At 43.9% G+C, this 19,041-nt stretch overlaps 1 protein-coding gene across 4 annotated transcripts in view; it reads left to right on the plus strand.

Annotated features, from left to right (window-relative positions):
• TSPAN18 (tetraspanin 18) overlaps positions 1-19,041 on the plus strand; it is a 125,207-nt gene that overhangs the window by 79,764 nt on the left and 26,402 nt on the right. For all 4 annotated transcript variants that reach the window (XM_034061740.1, XM_034061739.1, XM_005154190.4 and 1 more), the window contains exon 3: positions 18,441-18,530. The gene's annotated coding sequence lies outside the window, so the exon portion shown is untranslated. The remainder of the gene's footprint in view (positions 1-18,440; positions 18,531-19,041) is intronic.

Below are 19,041 nucleotides of genomic sequence, written 5' to 3' on the forward strand. Positions count from 1 at the left end.
TCCTGCTCTCTATTTTAATATCCTTGTCATCCTGCTGGCAAGATGTTGAAGCAGCACCAGCCATCCAGTTAAAATATGGAGTAGCCAGAAGTTTCAACTCAGATTTCCTTGAACACTTACTGGACACTCATTCCAATTCCTATAAAAATGTCTGGGCAACTCCTTGCTTAGTGTTTCACCTCATTTTGTAGCTACTTTACAACACTCTGATTTTAAAATGTAGTTTTACAAGCATTACTTTTACTGACTGTATTTTCTTGTTCATTGTGCATTTTTAAATGCCAAGAGTATGAGCAGGGTGGAAAGGGGACCAGTAATGTGATGGGTAATACAGAGTTCTGGTTGTTCATGGTTCTGCTGCTGTTAAATATGTTTCCACTGCTTCAGGTGATTGTAAAAAATAGTATATTATGAATCATAGAATTATAGAATGGGAAGGGTTGGAAAGGACCACAAAGATCATTCGGTTCCAACCCCCCTGCCATGGACAAGGACACCTTCCACCAGGTTATATTCAACATATAATCAAAATGGGAAGAAATGTTCAGTGTTTGGTCAGATTGACTATAGCTAAAATCTCTGCTGGTCCTATATCTCTGGGAAAGAATATTCTATTTCCTGAGGAAAGCTATATGGATAAAGGAAAGTACCTCTGGTAAATCAAACCTGAGCAAGAAAAGGGGAAGGATTTTCCCCTATAGACACTTCTGTCTTTCATGCAGTTGTAGGGACCCTGGATCCAGCTTCAACACAAGACATAGATGTATCTTCAGTTGAGTCTGGGTGGAACGTGGAGGCAGAAGGGGAAGAATATGATGTGGGGATGGAGTGCCACAAAACAACACAAGGGTACCCAGAGCAGGGCCCATACTGGGAGCTGCGTGTGATTAAAAGGGGCTGAGAAGAAAGGAATGGCAAAGGGGCTTGTTTGTTAAATGGATAGCTGGCTCTGTCCCCTTTGTAGACAGCCAGCACAGCTCAGATCCGTGCTGTCTGTGCTTCCTGAACAGTAAACTCCACATGCTTCCCCCATAAATTTATAAAGGAAAAGGGGAGGTGGGCAAAATGATTTACTGAAAATCGTATTCTGAGTGGAGCTGTATTAACCAGCCTGCGTGCCTGATAAACATACTCACCCTCACCACGATGAAAACTAGATCCCACTGAGCCTTCAGCATCCTGCCTGAGTCACTAAATCCCCAAGGCAGAAAACACAGCAAGCAAAAAAGTTTGTTTGCACACAGCAAAGCCAAATCACGTCCAGTTGTGATTTACAATGAGTCCTGGGAGACTCCTCTTATGTAACATTGAGATATATATATATATATATACACATATATATATACCTCTTCTCTAATATAAAGTGGGGCCAGTGTAGGTGAGTTGAGAAATATAGAAAATGATATTTTTTCTCTCATTCTTTAGAGAAAGCACCTACTGATTTCAGTGGGACTCTTGCCTGCATGTGTTTTGTGACTGGAGCTGGCCTGAAGTGGTATGAGGACCAGAGGCTCCAGCACTGGGGCACAGGGAGGGTTTAGATGTGAGTCAGATTTGCCACAAGCACAGCTCCTCATCTGGCTTCAACAGCCAGGACCAGCAGGACTTTGTCCTACTCCTTCCTCCCTGTCTGGCTGTCCCCACAGGCTCTCCCCATCACCCCTCTTCTGGTGCTTTTTGCCCCTTTGTGATAGGGGCCAAGGCTTCGGCATCATAAGGGTTCTACAAATAATATCCGCAGCTCATGAGGGAAGCAGCAGAGCCCTGCTCTGGTTCCCTGAGGCTTTATAAATACTTTCTCAATGAAAGGCAGCTTATAAATCTACTCAGCTCCAGATCTGCGTGAGTTTGATAGAAATTCTCCACTTATGGTGGGATAAGAGAGTGGAGAGTGAGACTTGGTGCTAACAAATGACCCCTGGCTAGAAGCAGGCTGTTAATGCTTTTAAATGAACTACTGCTGCAGAGCTCAGGGCTTGAACCCAGAAGCACACAATAGAAGGTGCATTATTATTCCTGTTCTGATTATGGCAGATAATTTTGCTGTTCTCATTTACAAATGTAATGGTTTGTTAATAACATCTGATTTGGAAACATAGGATAGTCTATCAACTAAGGCTGGCACGATGGCATTAATAAGGGTAATTGAGGTTGTTGCTATAATCTTGTTTGCTCTATGGTTTGTTAATTGAAAATTACTTATCTTAATATATGATAGAAACATAAATGTGCTTCCTCTGTGAAGCCTGGGCACCTTGAAGCATAACGGGATGTGTCAGTCTGCACTGTTTATACATTGATAGGGTATCTGTACAGCAGTGAACCAGTCTCATCCATGTCAGGTATTGTGTTTATATGTTGTATAAATAACAGCATTGCTGTTACTTATGGCTGTGTGTGCCTTTTGTTGCAAAACCTGGTGTTTTAAGACTGGGATACGTGTGGTTGATGAGAGAGCTGCGATGTAGAGAGGAAATGGAAATGAGAGACAGACAGGCTGCTGAGCATTTAACCCTGGAGAAGAAACTTGGCATTTCATCTCCTAGCAGCGTATGCCCGTAACTACTATTAACATTAATTATGGAGATGCTTATGTGAACACCCTGTTAGCCCTAATTAGAGTTAATGGAAGATACGTGTGGATGTTAACAGGACAAGAGACAACCAAGCTTCCATTTCTAAGGTTAAATATTCAGTAGCTCCCTCTTAGACATATCCAACATCCTATAATCATGCAGTCAGACTTCTGCAAAAGCAGAACAGTTTCTCCTGCCTTTTTTAATATATTTTCCTCTTTTTTCCCCCCAATTATGGCCACCTTTCACTATTTTGCTTAAATTAAAGAGCAAATAACATGGCAGTGACCTCAGCTATCTTTACTAATGTAATTACGCTACCTCTTCTCTAGTTACAGTGCACTTCAGACTTTATTAGCAGACCATTTTCTGTCCCTTTTACTGTCCTTTTAATGAATGCTACTAGATACACTGAATTGGAGCTGGAAGGACTTGGCTTTGTGCTGAACAGAGACCCTGTGATAAAGAGCTCAGGGATGGAGCTCTTGAGTAGGTTGTGTAATATCCAAGGACTGTAAAGTACCTATCTCTGTGCTATTCTCTGAAGTTGTAAGGACAAAAAAGATTACTTCTTGCTTGCACTCTGCCTTCAGTAGTTTGAAATCAGCATCATGTAAGAATTGAGGCTGCAAAATGTACAGGTTGCCTCTTTATCCTGCTGCTGTGTATGACAGCACATCTCTGCAGCTCACCTCTGGCCAGGTGAGCATCTTATGGTGAAAAGATCAAAATCACAGGTCAGTGTCTCATGGGAAGTGTCTTTTAAGGACTGACTTGGAAAGTTATTACCCTTCCCAAAAGCCTTGAGTCAGGTGATGTCACATACTCCTCAGGGCAGGATGTGCTTCCTTGTGGTCTATTTCCAGCAACATACACAACAGTCTTGGATGGTGTATTGGGCAAAAAGGGCATTATTTTTGCCCGAGATGATGTATTACATAGTTATAGGGCAAGGTGTTCATCTGAACATCTCTTCCTAGTACAGCACAGAGTCCCTTTGAATAATGCCCAGTTGCAACTTCCAACCTATAGCTCCTAGCTCCTCATTGTCTGGAGCCACATGACTGATGTTACCCCAGCTTTCCAGCTGCGGTGGCTTTCTCCTTTTTCCCAAAGCAATTCCAAGTGTAAGAACATCCATGCTTGGCCCAGTCTTGCATGTGCCCATTTACAGAAACTACCTAACAGCTCATTGCTGGCTGAGGTGCCTATCATGGGCACGCACAGAGGAGGCTCTGGGGATGGGACAATGCACCTCTGAGGTTTGGTGGGAATGTCTCTGCTAACAGTTACCCAGAGGATGAACTGGGATAAAGTTGGTAGATTTTTATTTAGCATCTATTAATTTATTCTCTTAATGTTTCTATGTATTTTTCCAATTGTGTTATTACAAATGCCTGGTTTATTTTGTGGTTGCCACCAAATCTGTTCAGCTTTGTAATTAATACTACTTTCTTGATTTAATGTGTAAAGTAATGCTTTCACAGGTCAGCCCTAGATGGACCTTTTGTCCTTCTTGTTTTTGTTTGCTAATTGTTGTGTATTTTTAATGGCCATGTAAAGCTTAAAGTGCCTGTATTTGAACTGGTGGGAAAAAAAGGCTTTTAATGGTATTCTGCCCTGGGATTTGGAGTAAGCTGCATTGGTTTGAGAGCCCTTGCTGGATGTTGTTTCAAGTGGACAGATGCTAAGAAACCCTGCTCTAAGCTATGTAGGGTTGCACTGGCGCAGGGTGCCCAGAGAAGCTGTGGCTGCCCCATCCCTGGCAGTATTCAAGGCCAGGTTAGACACAGGGGCTTGGAGCAAGCTGCTCTAGTGGAAGGGGTTGGAACTGGATGAGCTTTAAGGTCCCTTCCAACACAAACTGTTCTATGATGAATGTAGATCTTTCCTGCATAAAGTAGCAAAATCCCATGCTGCAATACGGCTTACTCCAGTTTATGGTAAAGAACACATTTTTCTGGTGTATCTGCATTTTGATCCACAAAAAGAATAGTTACATCATGTTTAAAATGGAAAAAAAACCCCACATTTTATAAGTTTAAATTGCTCACTAAGCCTTCAGGTACGGCAGGAAAGAAACTGATGCTGTAAAGGGAACACAGTCCTGACAGCTCATTTTATTTCAGCTAGGAAAACGTTGTCTTGCTCGGAGCAGAAGGTGCCTCTGTGATGAGGCCACGGTCTGGTTGTGTGGTTGGGAAAATGAAATACAGTCTGACCCAAGACACAGTCAAACCCACTGAGGTTAAGCACCCTTTGCCCCAGGCCAATTCCCTTGTTTCCATAAGCCACTACAGCTAGGCTGTAAAAGGGAAGTCTCCAAGGGGAGCTAAGGTAATAAACACAGTGGTAACTTAAAGCTGCCTTCATGAGCTAAATCCTGCCTTTTCTGGGTCAAAATAAGCAGCGGATGTGTGAAGCAAATTTCTCCCTATCTTGCATATGAGTTGTATGAATGCAGATATTCAAAGTCTTCAGCAAAACCCTTGCACATTGACACCCTAATTAAAATCAGTTTGTTTTGTAGGTTAAGTGCTGATACAACATCCCCCAGCATAATAGTTCTTTCCTGTGAAATGGCTGGATGAGATCTGACATTAGAAATCTATCGTCAAATGGACTTTTGTTCCCCAAAAATTTCTAAATCAAACAATAGTCCAGTTGAAGAGACTAATGTCAGAATCACTGAGCCAATAGCAATGGTTTAAGTAGTGAGAAAATCATTATTCTGTATATTTGGTATAGGCTTAGCACTATTACATTGATTTATGGAAATGAATTCCCCCAATCAAGACTGATAGATTCTGTTGTTATCTGTTCACCTCTGACTTTCCTGCCTTACCAGAAGGATATTCTGGCTATTACCCCACAATGCTTTGGAGTCACCTAATTCATTGGTAGTCTTCCCAAGATAGCAGGGAAAGCAGCAGACAAGTATTAGCTGAGAAACATGAGCAGTTTTGTCCTGGGATAATGGAAAGACAACATATTGTACAGGAGATGCATTTTAGGAGCTGGTATTTTATACAGGATATGTAAAGTGTTTAAAGGGGGTTTGCTTGCTGTTCACTTTTATTCTTTCTTTCATTCATTTTGCCTCACAGATTTGTTTGGATGCTTCTGAGCGAAATCAGATTTGCTTAAATGACAACTCGCCCTCAAAAACCTGACAACAAAATAGATGCTTCTGGTTTACACTATATGGTGTAATTACCAGTATCAAGACAGTTCATTTCAGACGAGGAGGGAAGTTAGGAAATAAAAGATAAAATACAACCTCTCAATCAAAAATTGAAGCAGTGAAGTTGGTGAGGAAGTGAAATACCAGCTATTGCTTTGGGAAAGCCTGCACATCCAGTGTACTCACCCTTCTTGGGTCTCAAGGGGCTGAAACTTGTCTCTGCTAATAAGTTGTGTTCAGTTCCAATGAGCAGCAGCATTTAAAACTGGCTGAGGACAGAATTAAAACTATTCTGATGGGTTTTACAGGATGGACCAGCACCATCACTGCTTTCTATTGGGAATGTGTGGGCTCAGAAGAGAAGTGCAGCCCATTGAAATAGCAGATCCCTCTTGTATTTCTGTGTGCGTCTCCTGTACCACATAGTCTATCTCATCAGAGTCAAGCTACACTTGCATCTAGGGCACCTGGGTACACAGCTTGAAAGGAGGGAGGTTAAATACAGGCCCTGAGCAGGAAGAGGCTGCTGCCAATAAGCAGGAACAGGAATATTGGAAGGCTGATTTACATGAATGCACTCTGTGTCCAGATTAATATGCTTCAGACAAAAGATGTAAGAATAAAGCTGTTTTCCAAGGGCTACAAACAGGTGGAAGGTTTGTACTGCAGCTTTTCTGCTTTGGGCATCAGATAATTGGATCAAACTCCTGATCAAGTCTGTGCTGACTGGAAAACCGTTTATCTAGAGCTGCTTGTGAGGCAGCATCTCTAAACCCTGTGTTTTCCAAAAGAAAGCCTTTATTAGGACCCAAAAGAGCCAGGATATTGATCCTTGATGCCAAATGGCTCTGCTGACCTTCTGGAAGAGCTAGTTGACACCATTGTCAATGTGGAACAGTGGGAAGGGTGGTGTTGACAGTTGTGCTGGAGGTGAGGTTTCAAAACGTGTTTGGGTTTACAGTAGCTCCCAGCTCCTAAGGAGAATGCTCTTTCCCTCCAATACACAAATGCCTGTACTGACCCAGAACCTCAACTGTACCATGGGTGGTGTCTGCTTTTAGGGTGAAATTGCTGTGTCTCTCTTCCTGTCAATAGATCATTGATCTGGGATAGTCCTAATGAGGAGGTGTGAACCTATAGAGGAAACTTAGAATTATAGAATGGTTTGGGTTGGAAAGGAACTTAAGATCATCCATTTCCAATCCCCTGCCATGGGCAGGGACACCTTCCACTAGACCAGATTGCTCCAATCCCCATCCAGCCTGGCCTTGGACACTGCCAGGGATGGAACACTCACAACTTCTATTGTTCCAGTGTCTCACCACTCCCACAATGCAGAATTTGTTCCTTATATCTAGCATAAATTTCCTTGTTGAAGTTTGATTGCAGGGGCTGTCTGTATGAGGGCTGCAGGAGTGCATATTTGGACATACCAGCTCTAGATGGTTTTGAGCACATCATTGTGGGCAATGTAGCACAGTTGGAATACAAACCATCTAACTTATTCCTTTCCAGTTGCTACCATCCCTGGACTGTGTGGTGCATATGAATGACCCCACATGTGGTTTTGTACCTGCACATTTTCAAATACTACTGGCAGGCAGTAAAAATGCTTCATTTAATCTAAAAATGCTTCATTTCCTCTAAAAATGCTTCATTTCATCTAAAAATTGCAATAGTTTGAATACTGTGTTTCTGGGTGCTCTGTTTCTGTATTGCTTTCATCCTGGCACTATCATAGGATACTAAATGCAATCTCTTAGATTCTATGGGTGGCAGATGAGTGCTGGTATTAATTATATTAAATATGGGGGTTATGGGGACAGGACTGACACACCAACTTGAAATAACTTGCTGGAGTCTGAGTTTCTGTGGGAGACATTAGGAAATCAGGAGATATAAAGTAGTCTGAGCACTAGACAGTGAACCACAGAAGCTGGGTATCCTGGAGCAAAGCCATCTCAGCTTCATAAAGGACACAGAGCTTCACAAAGAGCTTTCAGATGGTTACATGGAAAGCAATCTAAGGCTTAAGTGGCATTAATGTTCCGATGCAGGTGGTTTGTGTATCATCAGACATGCAGAATGGTGACCACAAAGCTTGTTTTGAAGTTTGTCGTGAAGTTTATTGTCAGATGCATTTGCACACCAAGACTCCACAGGGCTTTCAGAAAGCTTCTTCTCCCACTGCTGATAGTGATTGGAGAAGAGGCTGTTGAATGCTGTGTCACTTGAGGCAACTTTTCTTGCTCTTGATGCAGAGCTCTGCAGCCTAAATGGGAGAATGTCCTGGATGGGCTCTCTCTCCATGCTGGGAATAGCTAGAACATCCTGTTGTTCCCTCTCTTTTCTCAACCTAAACCTGATTGCTTTGGTTGTTTGCACCACAAACCTGGTTTTGATGCTGTCAAAGTACATGTGGTTTAGCTGAAAGGCAGCACTGCTTTCAAATTTCATACTGGTCAAGGAAAGAGACATAGAAAAGGCAGGGTGTAGTGACCTTCACTTTGAAAACTAGTGTAATTCTGCAGTCAGAATTCAGCCTAGTTATGGCTTGGTGGAGTCCTGCCCCAGACATTTGATTTTATCACTATGTTCTATTGTCCTCCCGAAAGGGCTGCCTAGCCTTTGGAATTGCCAGATTGGCTCAGGCTGTGATCTTTTGGGTGTGAAGAGCAAGGTTTTGCTACAAATGGGTTTTGCGCTGTTGTAAGGTTGTGTTTGCTACTCATGCCTTCATCATTCACTCATACACTTGCAATTATCTCAGCCTCCCTGATATGAATTAGAAGAGTGTTTATATCTTCATTTTCTAACTCCTGACTTCTATCAGGTAAAATATTAGTGAAGGCAGAGTAAAAGAACATTCATGGGCATCCAGAGTGTTTCCATGGTTAAATCTGTGGTCTCAGTTTTGAAAGAGTCCTTATGATGCCCTGTCAGTGCATGCCAATTCTTACTTCTATGTATGATTGATGCTGTTTCAGGTTTTGCCCCAGGCTATACCCAGTCTGCTTGCAAGTGATGCTGGTAGTGAAGTTTCCACGCTGCCCTTATGTGTTATTTAGATTACAATAGAGCTAAAGCCCTGCACTACTACACAAGAGATACAATCCTTTCCCCCCACCAAAGCTCACAAACCCTAAAACAAAACCTGCCTGGGGAGCCTCTTTGGCACTGTATTAAATACCCTTGCTGAGAAATGGTTTCTTACAATTATGGCTTTCCTAATAGGCACCGTGGGTAGTATCAACACAAAGCTATCTGTGTTACATGCTTTGACCTGCTTTAACCCCAGCCAGTCTCCTGGAGATGTGGAAAATGCCTGTTCCATACAAAGGTCTTGCCTTTCAGACAAAGCAGAAGGGATTTGTTTAGAGCTCTGGCTTTCTGAGAGGAGATGTCATACTTTTGGGAGGTGAAAGTCACCCCATGGAGGCTATCTGAAAGCCTGTGCATCCATGTCATCAGCACGTACACTGCTGTCTTTGTGTGCAAAAATGAATTGCTCCCTGAGTCTCTCTGCTTAAGACAGCTGCAGACGTGCTGTGCTTAGGGAATAAGGATATTTTGGGAAAGTGGGTATGCTGTTTGTGATGTCCTCTTCATTGAGGGGGGGAAAAGGTTAGCTTTAAGCTAACACGAAATATTTGACCCAGATTCAAACCGCAATGAAGTCTATATCCCCAATTTTGCTAGGTTTCTACATCCTTAAAAACTCTTTCTCCTCTGAAGAAGTTTTAAGCCTCTCAGCAACATAAGTGGGATTTGGATCAACCCCTGAGCAGTTAAGTGGTAAGGAGATTTCCATAAGGTTATTATTTGACATGTGGAAGGATGGCGTTAGTGTGGGGGAAGTGTTATGGGTAGTGATGGAAGTGAATCCTCCCCCCATATTCATATGAAATTCCTCACTATGAGGGTGCTGAGGCACTGGCACAGGGTGCCTGGAGAAGCTGTGAATGTTCCATCCCTGTCAGTGTTCAAGGCCAGGTTGGACAGGGCTTTGAACAACCTGCTCTAGTGGAGTGTCCCTGCCCATGGCAGGGGGATTGGAACTAAATAATCCTAAATTCCTTTCCAACCCAAACCATTCTATGGTTCTATGGTTCTATATTCTCACCTCAGCAAAGTAAAGCTATTGCCTCATCAGTACTCTCCAGCACACATACACCATATTGCCTAGTTTTCCTGCAGCCTGAAGAGGATGCCTCCAACCCCAAGAGTCCCCAGAGCAGTGACCCCATGCTGTGCTCTACACAGGACCACTCTCCTCTCCTTTATGAGAGCTGCAGCACGGGGCTGTCCGTGTCGCTTCATCAACACGAGGCATCAGCAGAGGAAGTTTAATTAGGCACCTTTTATGTCTTAATTCCTGGAAGTGCTGAAGTGTGCTTGCCTGGGCACAGTAGCCAGGCCCCCGACTGAGGCTGGAGAGGTGGATGTGTTGCTATGGTGCTAGGAGGTGTCTCCAAACCCCACTGCTCCAGCAGTGTGTCCTAATTGCGGTTGTGCGGCAACAAAACAAATACTCAGGGATTTCCATAAAGGCTATAATGAAAGGAGCATCCCTTGCTTTTTAATATGTGCTGAATGGGTTCATTTGTAAGCTTATTACGACTTCAGAGAGAGAAGCTATTAGGGTGATCATTAGCTGCCTGTGCAAACAGCAAGGAAAACTGTGGCATGTTCCAGAATAACCCCCTTTTTAATGTCTGCACTTTCAGATGCATTAACAATAACCAGCCATGCTGTCTTTCATGTTTCCCCTTACATGAGTAAGGACAAAAGAGAAAGGAGAAGGGGGACAGTGAACAAAAATAAGTTCAGATGGAGAGAAAAATGAGGTGTTAAGAGAGCAGCAAATTCACTAGCATGACATTGTGTGTCTTGATGCAGTATCTGTTATCCATTGGGAAAGCAAAAGCAGCTGGGAGCCAGCCTGCGAGTCTTGGCTCGTATCTCACTTAGTCCCTCTACTCCTGTCATGTACGTATGAATTGTGCTGAGGGTCTTTTGTCTGCCTGGAACCTGATCGCTGCTGGAGTGCTCAGATTTGAAGGGAGAGGGAACGTTTAGGATCACGTATGCCAAGATTATGGGAATTATTAACTCTCATTTCTTTTCCATGCGGAACATCTGAAGCTCTGCTGTGGGCTGTGGCCATGGTTCTCTCTCTGCTCCTTCTTAGTCTTTCTTAATCAGAACTATCTGTAGACAAAGACTTTGACTGGTTGAGTGTTTGTACCTGAACAGGGATGGGTGTACTTGAAAGCAGTCATGTTTACCTTTCAAACCACATTAACTACGGGTTTATGCCTTAGAGTAAGCCGAAGGTGCTGATTACAGGGAAACTCAGTTTAGATTTGCACATGGAATATTTGAGATGTGTATCAGTTTGGCTATAAGCAGCATAACTTAGACTTCATGTCTGCCTCTCTTTCCTAGGTCATTTCTCATGACCTTTAAATTATTCAAGTTTTCCTGGACACATCATACCTATAGCTTGTGAAATGTATTGATTTCCCAAACAAATAAATCACTCTGAATTGTGAGCTCTGTGGGATAAAGTATTTCCTATTGCGTTTAGAATCCAATGCAATATTCTTCTTCTTGTTAAAAACATTTACAAGATGACCAGAATCATACAAATAATTCCATTTCTCACATTTCCAGCAGTATTATTTTCTGGTTTATTTAGTGTTACTGACATCCCTCCTTTAAGATCTGCTTTTCTTACAGGATATTTTTCCCAGCCTTTGCTTTTCTATGGTGATTAAACCTGATTAAACTCTTTTCTGTTTGCATCTGTGTAGGCAGTTGCCTTGAACAAAGAGAGCTTATTTTCTTTATATATCTGTATCTATATATGTAATAGTTAATGTATTCACAGTTCTGTTTGGGATTTCTTTCTTAAAAGCAATTAAGATGATTAGTCCCTCAATTAAATGGTGTTAAAGGGTGGGTTTCTTTTCCCCCACCTCCACCTTACAACAAAGCACCGACAGCAACAACAAACAAGACATTCACCCACTGCTCTGGAGCTCTGTTCTGCATTAAATCATATGATAAAAGCAGGGGTTTCAAACTCCTTTGCATGTGCCTTTGCTCAGCTGCTCTGAGGCTGTTTTGCCTTGCTACGGAGAGATCATCACCATCTTTTTGATAGGACAAGGTCCTGTGGTTCATAGGAACCAGTTTTGATTGCTTCCTTACTTTAAAGTCGGAACTAGATGATCTTAAGGTCCTTTCCAACCCTAACTATTCTATGATTCTAGGATTCCTCCCCTGCATTGTTTCCCTGAAGCCTGCAAACTGTCGGGAAACTTCTTAAAACACTGGAAATCTTGGTCTGAGTAGGACAAGGTTGCCACAGCAACTGCCCCATGTTTCCAAGATGTATTCCTGCATCTTTCAAACCAGTCATGGATACCACACACTACTGAGACATTTGGTGGAAACAAAGCAAGGCTAAAGTAGAAAGAGAATAGAGAAGAGCTCGGAGGAGTCAGTTGTAAAGGTGAGATGTGTCAGGCTCGGGCAGGAAAAGTGGCAGGCGTTTGCACTTCATGTTAAATCCCCTAAGCATCTGGAATGCCGTGCAAGCGTATGGAGTGTTTCAACACTTGACAGTGTCTGACATGACAGTGGATAATGTCACTTGGCTTGTGATGCAGCTCCATGGGTTGCTCAGAGGGGTGGCATTTATTCGATCCTGAAGGGAAATGTTTTCATAGGAAGCCAAAGTTAGCAGCCTCCCTTTTGGTATGCTAAAGAGATTCCTTCCTGGGACAGGAGATGCCTGTCAAAGAGTGTAACTTGTCAGCCGGAGGTGATCAGCTTTTGCATGGGGTTAGGAATGGTCTCATATGGGCTGGTGAACAGAGGGCTGTACCACGGATCAGGAGATCTAGCACATCATTCCCTTTTAGATTTGGTTTTCTTATCTACAGAACTATCTGCTTTCTATCTGAGGGTGTTGAAGCACTGGCACAGGTTGCCCAGAGATGCTGTGGCTGCCCCATCCCTGCAGTGTTCAAGGCCAGTTTGGAGCAAGCTGCTCTAGTGGCAGGTGTCCCTGCCTATGGCAGGGGGTTGGAACTGGATGAGCTTTAAGGTCCCTTCCAACACAAATCATCCTAGAATTCTATAAACAGAATTAATATTGTTATATTATCAGTGCATATAATCTTTGGGTCATCTGTTTAGACAGACAGGCAATCAGTACCATATGGTTCCATTCTGCTGCAGATGATACAAGGGAAAATGCACCTGTGAGCTATCTGAGGGGCTCCTTTTTAAGGAACAGAACTTTAAAGAGTTGCAGGCTATCAGATGTGTTGGTTGTGTTTGCACTATCTTCTTTTCTGAGACAGCTGCTGTCTGTGTGTGAAAATATGCATAAAAGAACCAGACATGATTACCTATTGAACTTTGCTTGGGAAGGGGCCAAAGTGAGCAATTCATGTCTCCAACAGTGCTGTATGCATATTTGTACTAGTTGAAATTGACTGGTTTGTGGCCTGATACTCTACTGACACTTCAAACATGTACCCTAGCACTTTTCCAAGCATTATAGCATTTGGGAGAATAGGTTCTACTCTGGGACTTCTGAATTTCCATTTTGAATGTCTGTACATGTGGAAGATTTTACCTCCAGATGATCTCATGTATTCTGTGCACACATAGATGTAGTACATAGATGGTAAGTGTTGCATTACTGTTTTTGTGGCAAAGAGGGTGATATGTATCTGAACGTGTAAGAGCCCTCTTTTTCCTCCTGAGTGTGATTGATGCACTCTTCTTGGGGTTGCCCAAAGTTGTAAATGCTCCATCCCTGACAGGGTTTTAGGCCAGGCTGGACAGAACATTGGGCAACATGGTCTAGTGTGAGGCATTCCTGCCTATGGCAGGGAGATGGAACTGGATAAGCTTAAGGTCCTTTCCAACCCAAACCATTCTATGTTTCTATGATTCTGCACAGCCTTTTGGTGGCAGAAATGTGTCTTCACTTAAGGAGGACGGACAAGAGCCAGGATGTGTCCCAGTTGCCAAGGGCAAGCTCCTACACCTGGGTCAAAGTAATCCCAGGCACAGCTACAGGTTGGGTAGAGAAGAGATTCAGAGCAGCCTTGAGGAGAAGGACTTGGGGGTGTTGGCTGATGAGAAAATGAACATGAGCCAGCTTCAGTGTGAGCTTGCAGCCCAGAAAGCAACTGTATCCTGGGCTGCATCAAAAGGAGCATGACCAGCAGGGCATGGGAGGTGATCCTGCCCCTCTACTCTGCTCTCCTGAGACCTCACCTGGAGCACTGTGTGCAGTTCTGGTGTCCTCAACATAAAAAGGACATGGAACTGTTGGAACAAGTCCAGAGGAGGCCACGAGGATGATCAGGGACTGGAGCACCTCCTGTATGAAGACAGGCTGAGAAAGTTGGGGCTGTTGAGCCTGGAGAAGAGAAGGCTGCGTGGAGACCTCATGCAGCCTTCCAGTATCTGAAGGGATACTGAAATACAGGGATGCTGGTGAGGGACTCTTCATCAGGGACTGTAGTGATAGGACAAAGGGTAATGGGTTAAAACTTAAACAGGGGAAGTTTAGGTTAGATATAAGGAAGAAATTCTTTACTGTGAGGGTTGTGAGGCACTGGAATGGGTTGTGCAAGGAATTTGTGGCTGCCCCATCCCTGGCAGTGTTCAAGGCCATGCTGGACACAGGGGCTTGGAGCAACCTGCTCTAGTGGAATTTGTCCTTGCCCGTGGCAGGGGGGTTGGAACTGGATGATCTTAATGTCCTTTCCAACCCTAACTATTCTATGATTCTATAATTGTCCCAAATGCTCTGCTTGGATAGGAACCTTAAGGTAGTTTTAGCAGCGACTGTGGTTCATTTACTCACCATCCCAAGCCTCATATGATTTTAGCATTATAAAAGCCAATCAGATTATTGTTTTAAGGTATAAGATGCCCTGAGGACTTTGCTCACTCAACTGTACGGAGGAATTAAATACTCTCAGGCAGCGCAGCAACCTCATTCAGTCCAGTGTTGCAAGGCAAGGCAGTCATCGATGGTAAATGGGCCTGTATTACAGTGACATTAGCATTCTAATGCAACTAAGGAGGAGGCAGATTGACTGTAATTTAGTATCTAGTTGCATGGCCTTGTGCAGGTCCCCTCATCGCTGCTCCACGGGGGCCGATTATAGTTACTCAGTGCACTTTGGAATCTTAATTGGATTTACATGCAGTAATGTAGTCGTGTCACAGCAATGACTCTGCTATGCAAGCGCTATGAAATTCCAGTGCAATTAGTTATTTATATAGGAGCCATAGTTACAGGATAACGCATGGAGCTGACAGTCTGTGCCAAGCTCCAGTATAGGAGCAGCAAATATTCTACCGTTCTCTGAAGGCGTTGCGAGGGAATGATATTGAACTGGTCCTGCTTCCACAGAGATGTTTCTCCTCACCCTTCACTGTAAAAGCACTGACTTGCTGCACACGTCCAGCAGGACATGACTTCTGTCTTCATCTGAACATATGGGCTGGCATGTGTTTGGTTCTATAGATCATAGAATCATAGCATGGTTTGGGTTGGAAAGGACCCCAAGACCATCCAGTTCCAACCCCCTGCCCATGGGCAGGGACACCTCACACTAAACCATTGCACCCAAGGCTCTGTCCAACCTGGCCTTCAGCACTGCAAGGAATGGGACATTCACCACTTCTTTGGGCAACCCATTCCAGTGCCTCAGCACTCTCACAGTAAAGAACTTCTTCCTTATATCCAACCTGAACTTCTGCTGTTTAAGTTTGAACTCATCACCTGCAAATGTGGTAATTAAAAGGGACTGGGAGCTGCTAGAGGCACTTGCGAATTAAGACATCTGTAAGCCATTCATCTGGTGGCCTTCCTGCATTAGCTAATGTGCAGGAGACTGGATTTCTCCCAGAGAAAGGCCATCTTTCACTCTCCATTAATTTCTTGTTTCACTTACTCCCTGCTGTCTTACTCTCTTTTTGCCTGCTCCCTCTTCCCTTTCCAACTGTCTTGCTGCATGAGACCAGCCCGAGTAATGAGTTTATAGAATCATAGAATGGTTTGGGTTAAAAAAGACTTTAGGATCAGCCAGTTCCAACCCCCTGCCATGGGCAGTGATACCTCACACTAGACCAGGTTGCTCTAAGCCCTGTCCAGCCTGGCCTTGAACACTGCCAGGGATGGAGCATTCACCACTTCTTTAGGCAACCTGTTCAACTGCTTTTCCTTCATCAAAGCCTGCTTCTCACAAAGAGTAGAGAGTCCAGCTCAATGCCTAGAAAAGAGACATGATGTGGTAGCTGTGAGCTGTGAGGGAGGCAGGACAACGTGCCAAATGCATCTGCTCAGCCAGCTGAGGCAGCATGGTTTGCACTCCCAGAGGATGTAGGCTTGCTCCAGCTTCCACTGCGTTCCACCAGCGACTGTAATTAAAGGCATCAGCTTGCTCCAGCCCCAATTAGCCATGGTGGTTTTGCACTTTCTGCAGTCCTTTGCTATTAACCAAAGAGAGTCTGTTTGGCAGGGACTTTCTTCCCTTTAGGGCCATAGAGTAAGATGGAATATTGCTATTGTTTGGCACCAAGCACGCTCTTTCATCCCTCCTGACACAGCACCTGCTGGCACCTATTGAAGCATTTAAAGCTCTTCCTCTCTGTGGTGCTGCAATCTCTTTAAAATATTGTGCCTTCTCAGGAATAGGAAAAATAAACTTCCTCTCCCACGCAGACCTTTGAGGGCCTGTAGGGATGTACTTATATGCACATGCCGTAGGAACAGGAATCCTATCATTCTGGTTATCTTCCTAATGATGGGTTTATATGGTGCAGTGTAATCTCTGCTTTAAAGTTACAGCCATCTTCTCCTGGCAGCAGCTGTCCCAGGATAACGGCATCACAGGATGGGGCAACTGAAGATATTGACTCTTAGTTGTGTATGCAAAGCACAGGATGAAGTGTGCCCATACAACAAACAGATAGATAAAAAGGGAAAGGTGGGTACCAGACTGCAAGAAGGGGCTGTGACACAGTGCCAATGTCCTGTCCTCACTGTAGACTTTACAAGCCCCTCTCTAGAGGTCCCTGAGCTGATCACATAGCACCCTCTGAACTTCCACACTGGTGGTAAAGCTGACCTGAGGACAGGCTTCATACACAGCACTGTAGTGAAGTGAGGCAATCGAGCTACTGCTCAGCAGACTGGGTACAGATGTTTGTACCCTCCAGATTCCAAAAGGGAAGCCATCCCTGCTCATTATTCAGTTTAGGTCCACAGTGAGAGAGGAAGGACACAAAATGTGAGGGATTAATGCGAAACAAAGAAGTCTATGAATATTCATTATATGGTTTATATTGTAATAGTTTCAGCCACCTTGAAACTGTGTTCGCCTCCTGCCAGCAACAAACGATAGACTTTTACTCACAGAAGCCTTAATGGGAGGCAGTTTTCCAAGGCACATTCACAAATGTTTGTGGGAAACAGATGTTAAATGCACCTCCTCCAGAAATGATGAGGAAATGCTGGCAGTGGGAGAGCAGGGATAGACCCAGGTGACTTATCTGAGCCCTCACAGGGATGCAGTAGCTTCAGCAAAGCAATTTGTGAAGGATGAGTGAGTTACAGTGCTGAGCGACTGAGAGTGAATCATAGAACCATAGAATGGTTTGAGTTGGAAATGGTTTTAAGATCATCCTGCTCCAACCCCCTGCCATGAGCAGGGATACCTCATATTAAACCATACTGCCCAAGGCTCTGTCCAACCTGGCCTTGGACCCTTATGATATGGGGTGCTGTTTGAATAGATAAAAGCTGCCTCTTCCCCACAGGCTCTGCAATGTTGGATGGGTGGAACAACCAACCTGAGAAAGGATGCCCTGAGGAACTATCAGTCAAAGGAGCGTGTTAGACTGTAATCTCACCTCCCTTCTACCAAGCCAGTGTTTGTCATTAGCATTGTGCAGGCAGAAATTAAAATGTATTGATAAAATGGGAACTTCTAGCTCAAGGACAGTGGCTGTGTGCACCCAGGTCCTTCTGCCTCTACTGCTTTATCTAATGCCTTTGGGTAGGCAATGTGGTGGCTTCACCATTCCTCTCTATTGCTGCTTCCCAGGCAGTGACAATGAGGCAGAGGGAGAGGAAATAGCTTGCTCAACTTGGTGTGAGAGCTGGCTGGAAGAACAAGGAACAGTGCCCAGTGTCTCAAGCCGTTGCTCCTAATGGCTGGGCTGGGCTTCCCAAGGATGAATTCCATCTCCCTTCCTATGCCTTTTCCATTTTCCTGCTAAATGGGCTATAAAGTCACAGCAGATTAAAGTTTGTCCAAACCTCCTATAAAATATTGAAGGTGCAGCTGGTATTAATCTAGTCCTATTGTGGTATGAGGTGCGTGTGTAATGGGACTATAGATTTAAACGTGGTATGTGGGCTTTTAAAACACCCCAAAGGTTGTTAAAGAGATGCTGAGGAATCGGATCCCTCACTGGGTATTAAAAGCTCTTCATTAGTGCTAATGTACACTAAATTAAGGTGGCAATTAGACTGAGCATATTCACCAGGATGGTGTGTTTTAATAAATTGTGTATTTAACATGATTGCATTTTATTGACTTCTGCAGTAATTGTGTATTTTTCTCTTCCAGGACAAGCTTTGTTAGAAGGAGATACATGGGACACACAGAGAATTAAAGAGTAGAATAGACACCGTGCTTCAAGTCCCAAGATTTGTGAAGGTGAGTCTTGATTATGGCTCTTTCTTTGTGCTTTCTTTGTATTTCCGTCAAGGATGGTTAGGTGTGCAGGAGGGGAGTAAGAAATACACAGCTCATGTGCCCTCATATCAGCTGCAAGATGTACTGCAACAAACTGCCTTTGGTGTCCTAAATAAACTGCCCTATCTCTGTTCTATCTAGAGGAGCAGATCTGGTGGAAATGATGCTCTGAGGGTGGTTTGTGGAAAGCACCACCAGTTAGATGTTTTCACAGCAGACCCCAGTTTAAAGGAGGTGGATACCACTGCAGACAGTGAACACAGAAATCCTATTGGAGTGGGCAGCTCCATGAAAGGAGGCAAGCATGATGAGTCAAGCCTCCTTACCTTCAAGCTAAAGGGTGTGTTTCCATGTTGTTGGGTAGGGAACACCCTGGAGCAATGCTAGGTTTTGGTGGTCCTTCACCACCAATGCAGCTTGCAGCTTCAGGGATGCTTCTAGTGACATCTCAGCTGGGACAGCCTCTAGAAAT

This window comes from Melopsittacus undulatus, chromosome 4, assembly GCF_012275295.1.
Source record: "Melopsittacus undulatus isolate bMelUnd1 chromosome 4, bMelUnd1.mat.Z, whole genome shotgun sequence".
Lineage (NCBI taxonomy): Eukaryota > Metazoa > Chordata > Aves > Psittaciformes > Psittaculidae > Melopsittacus > Melopsittacus undulatus.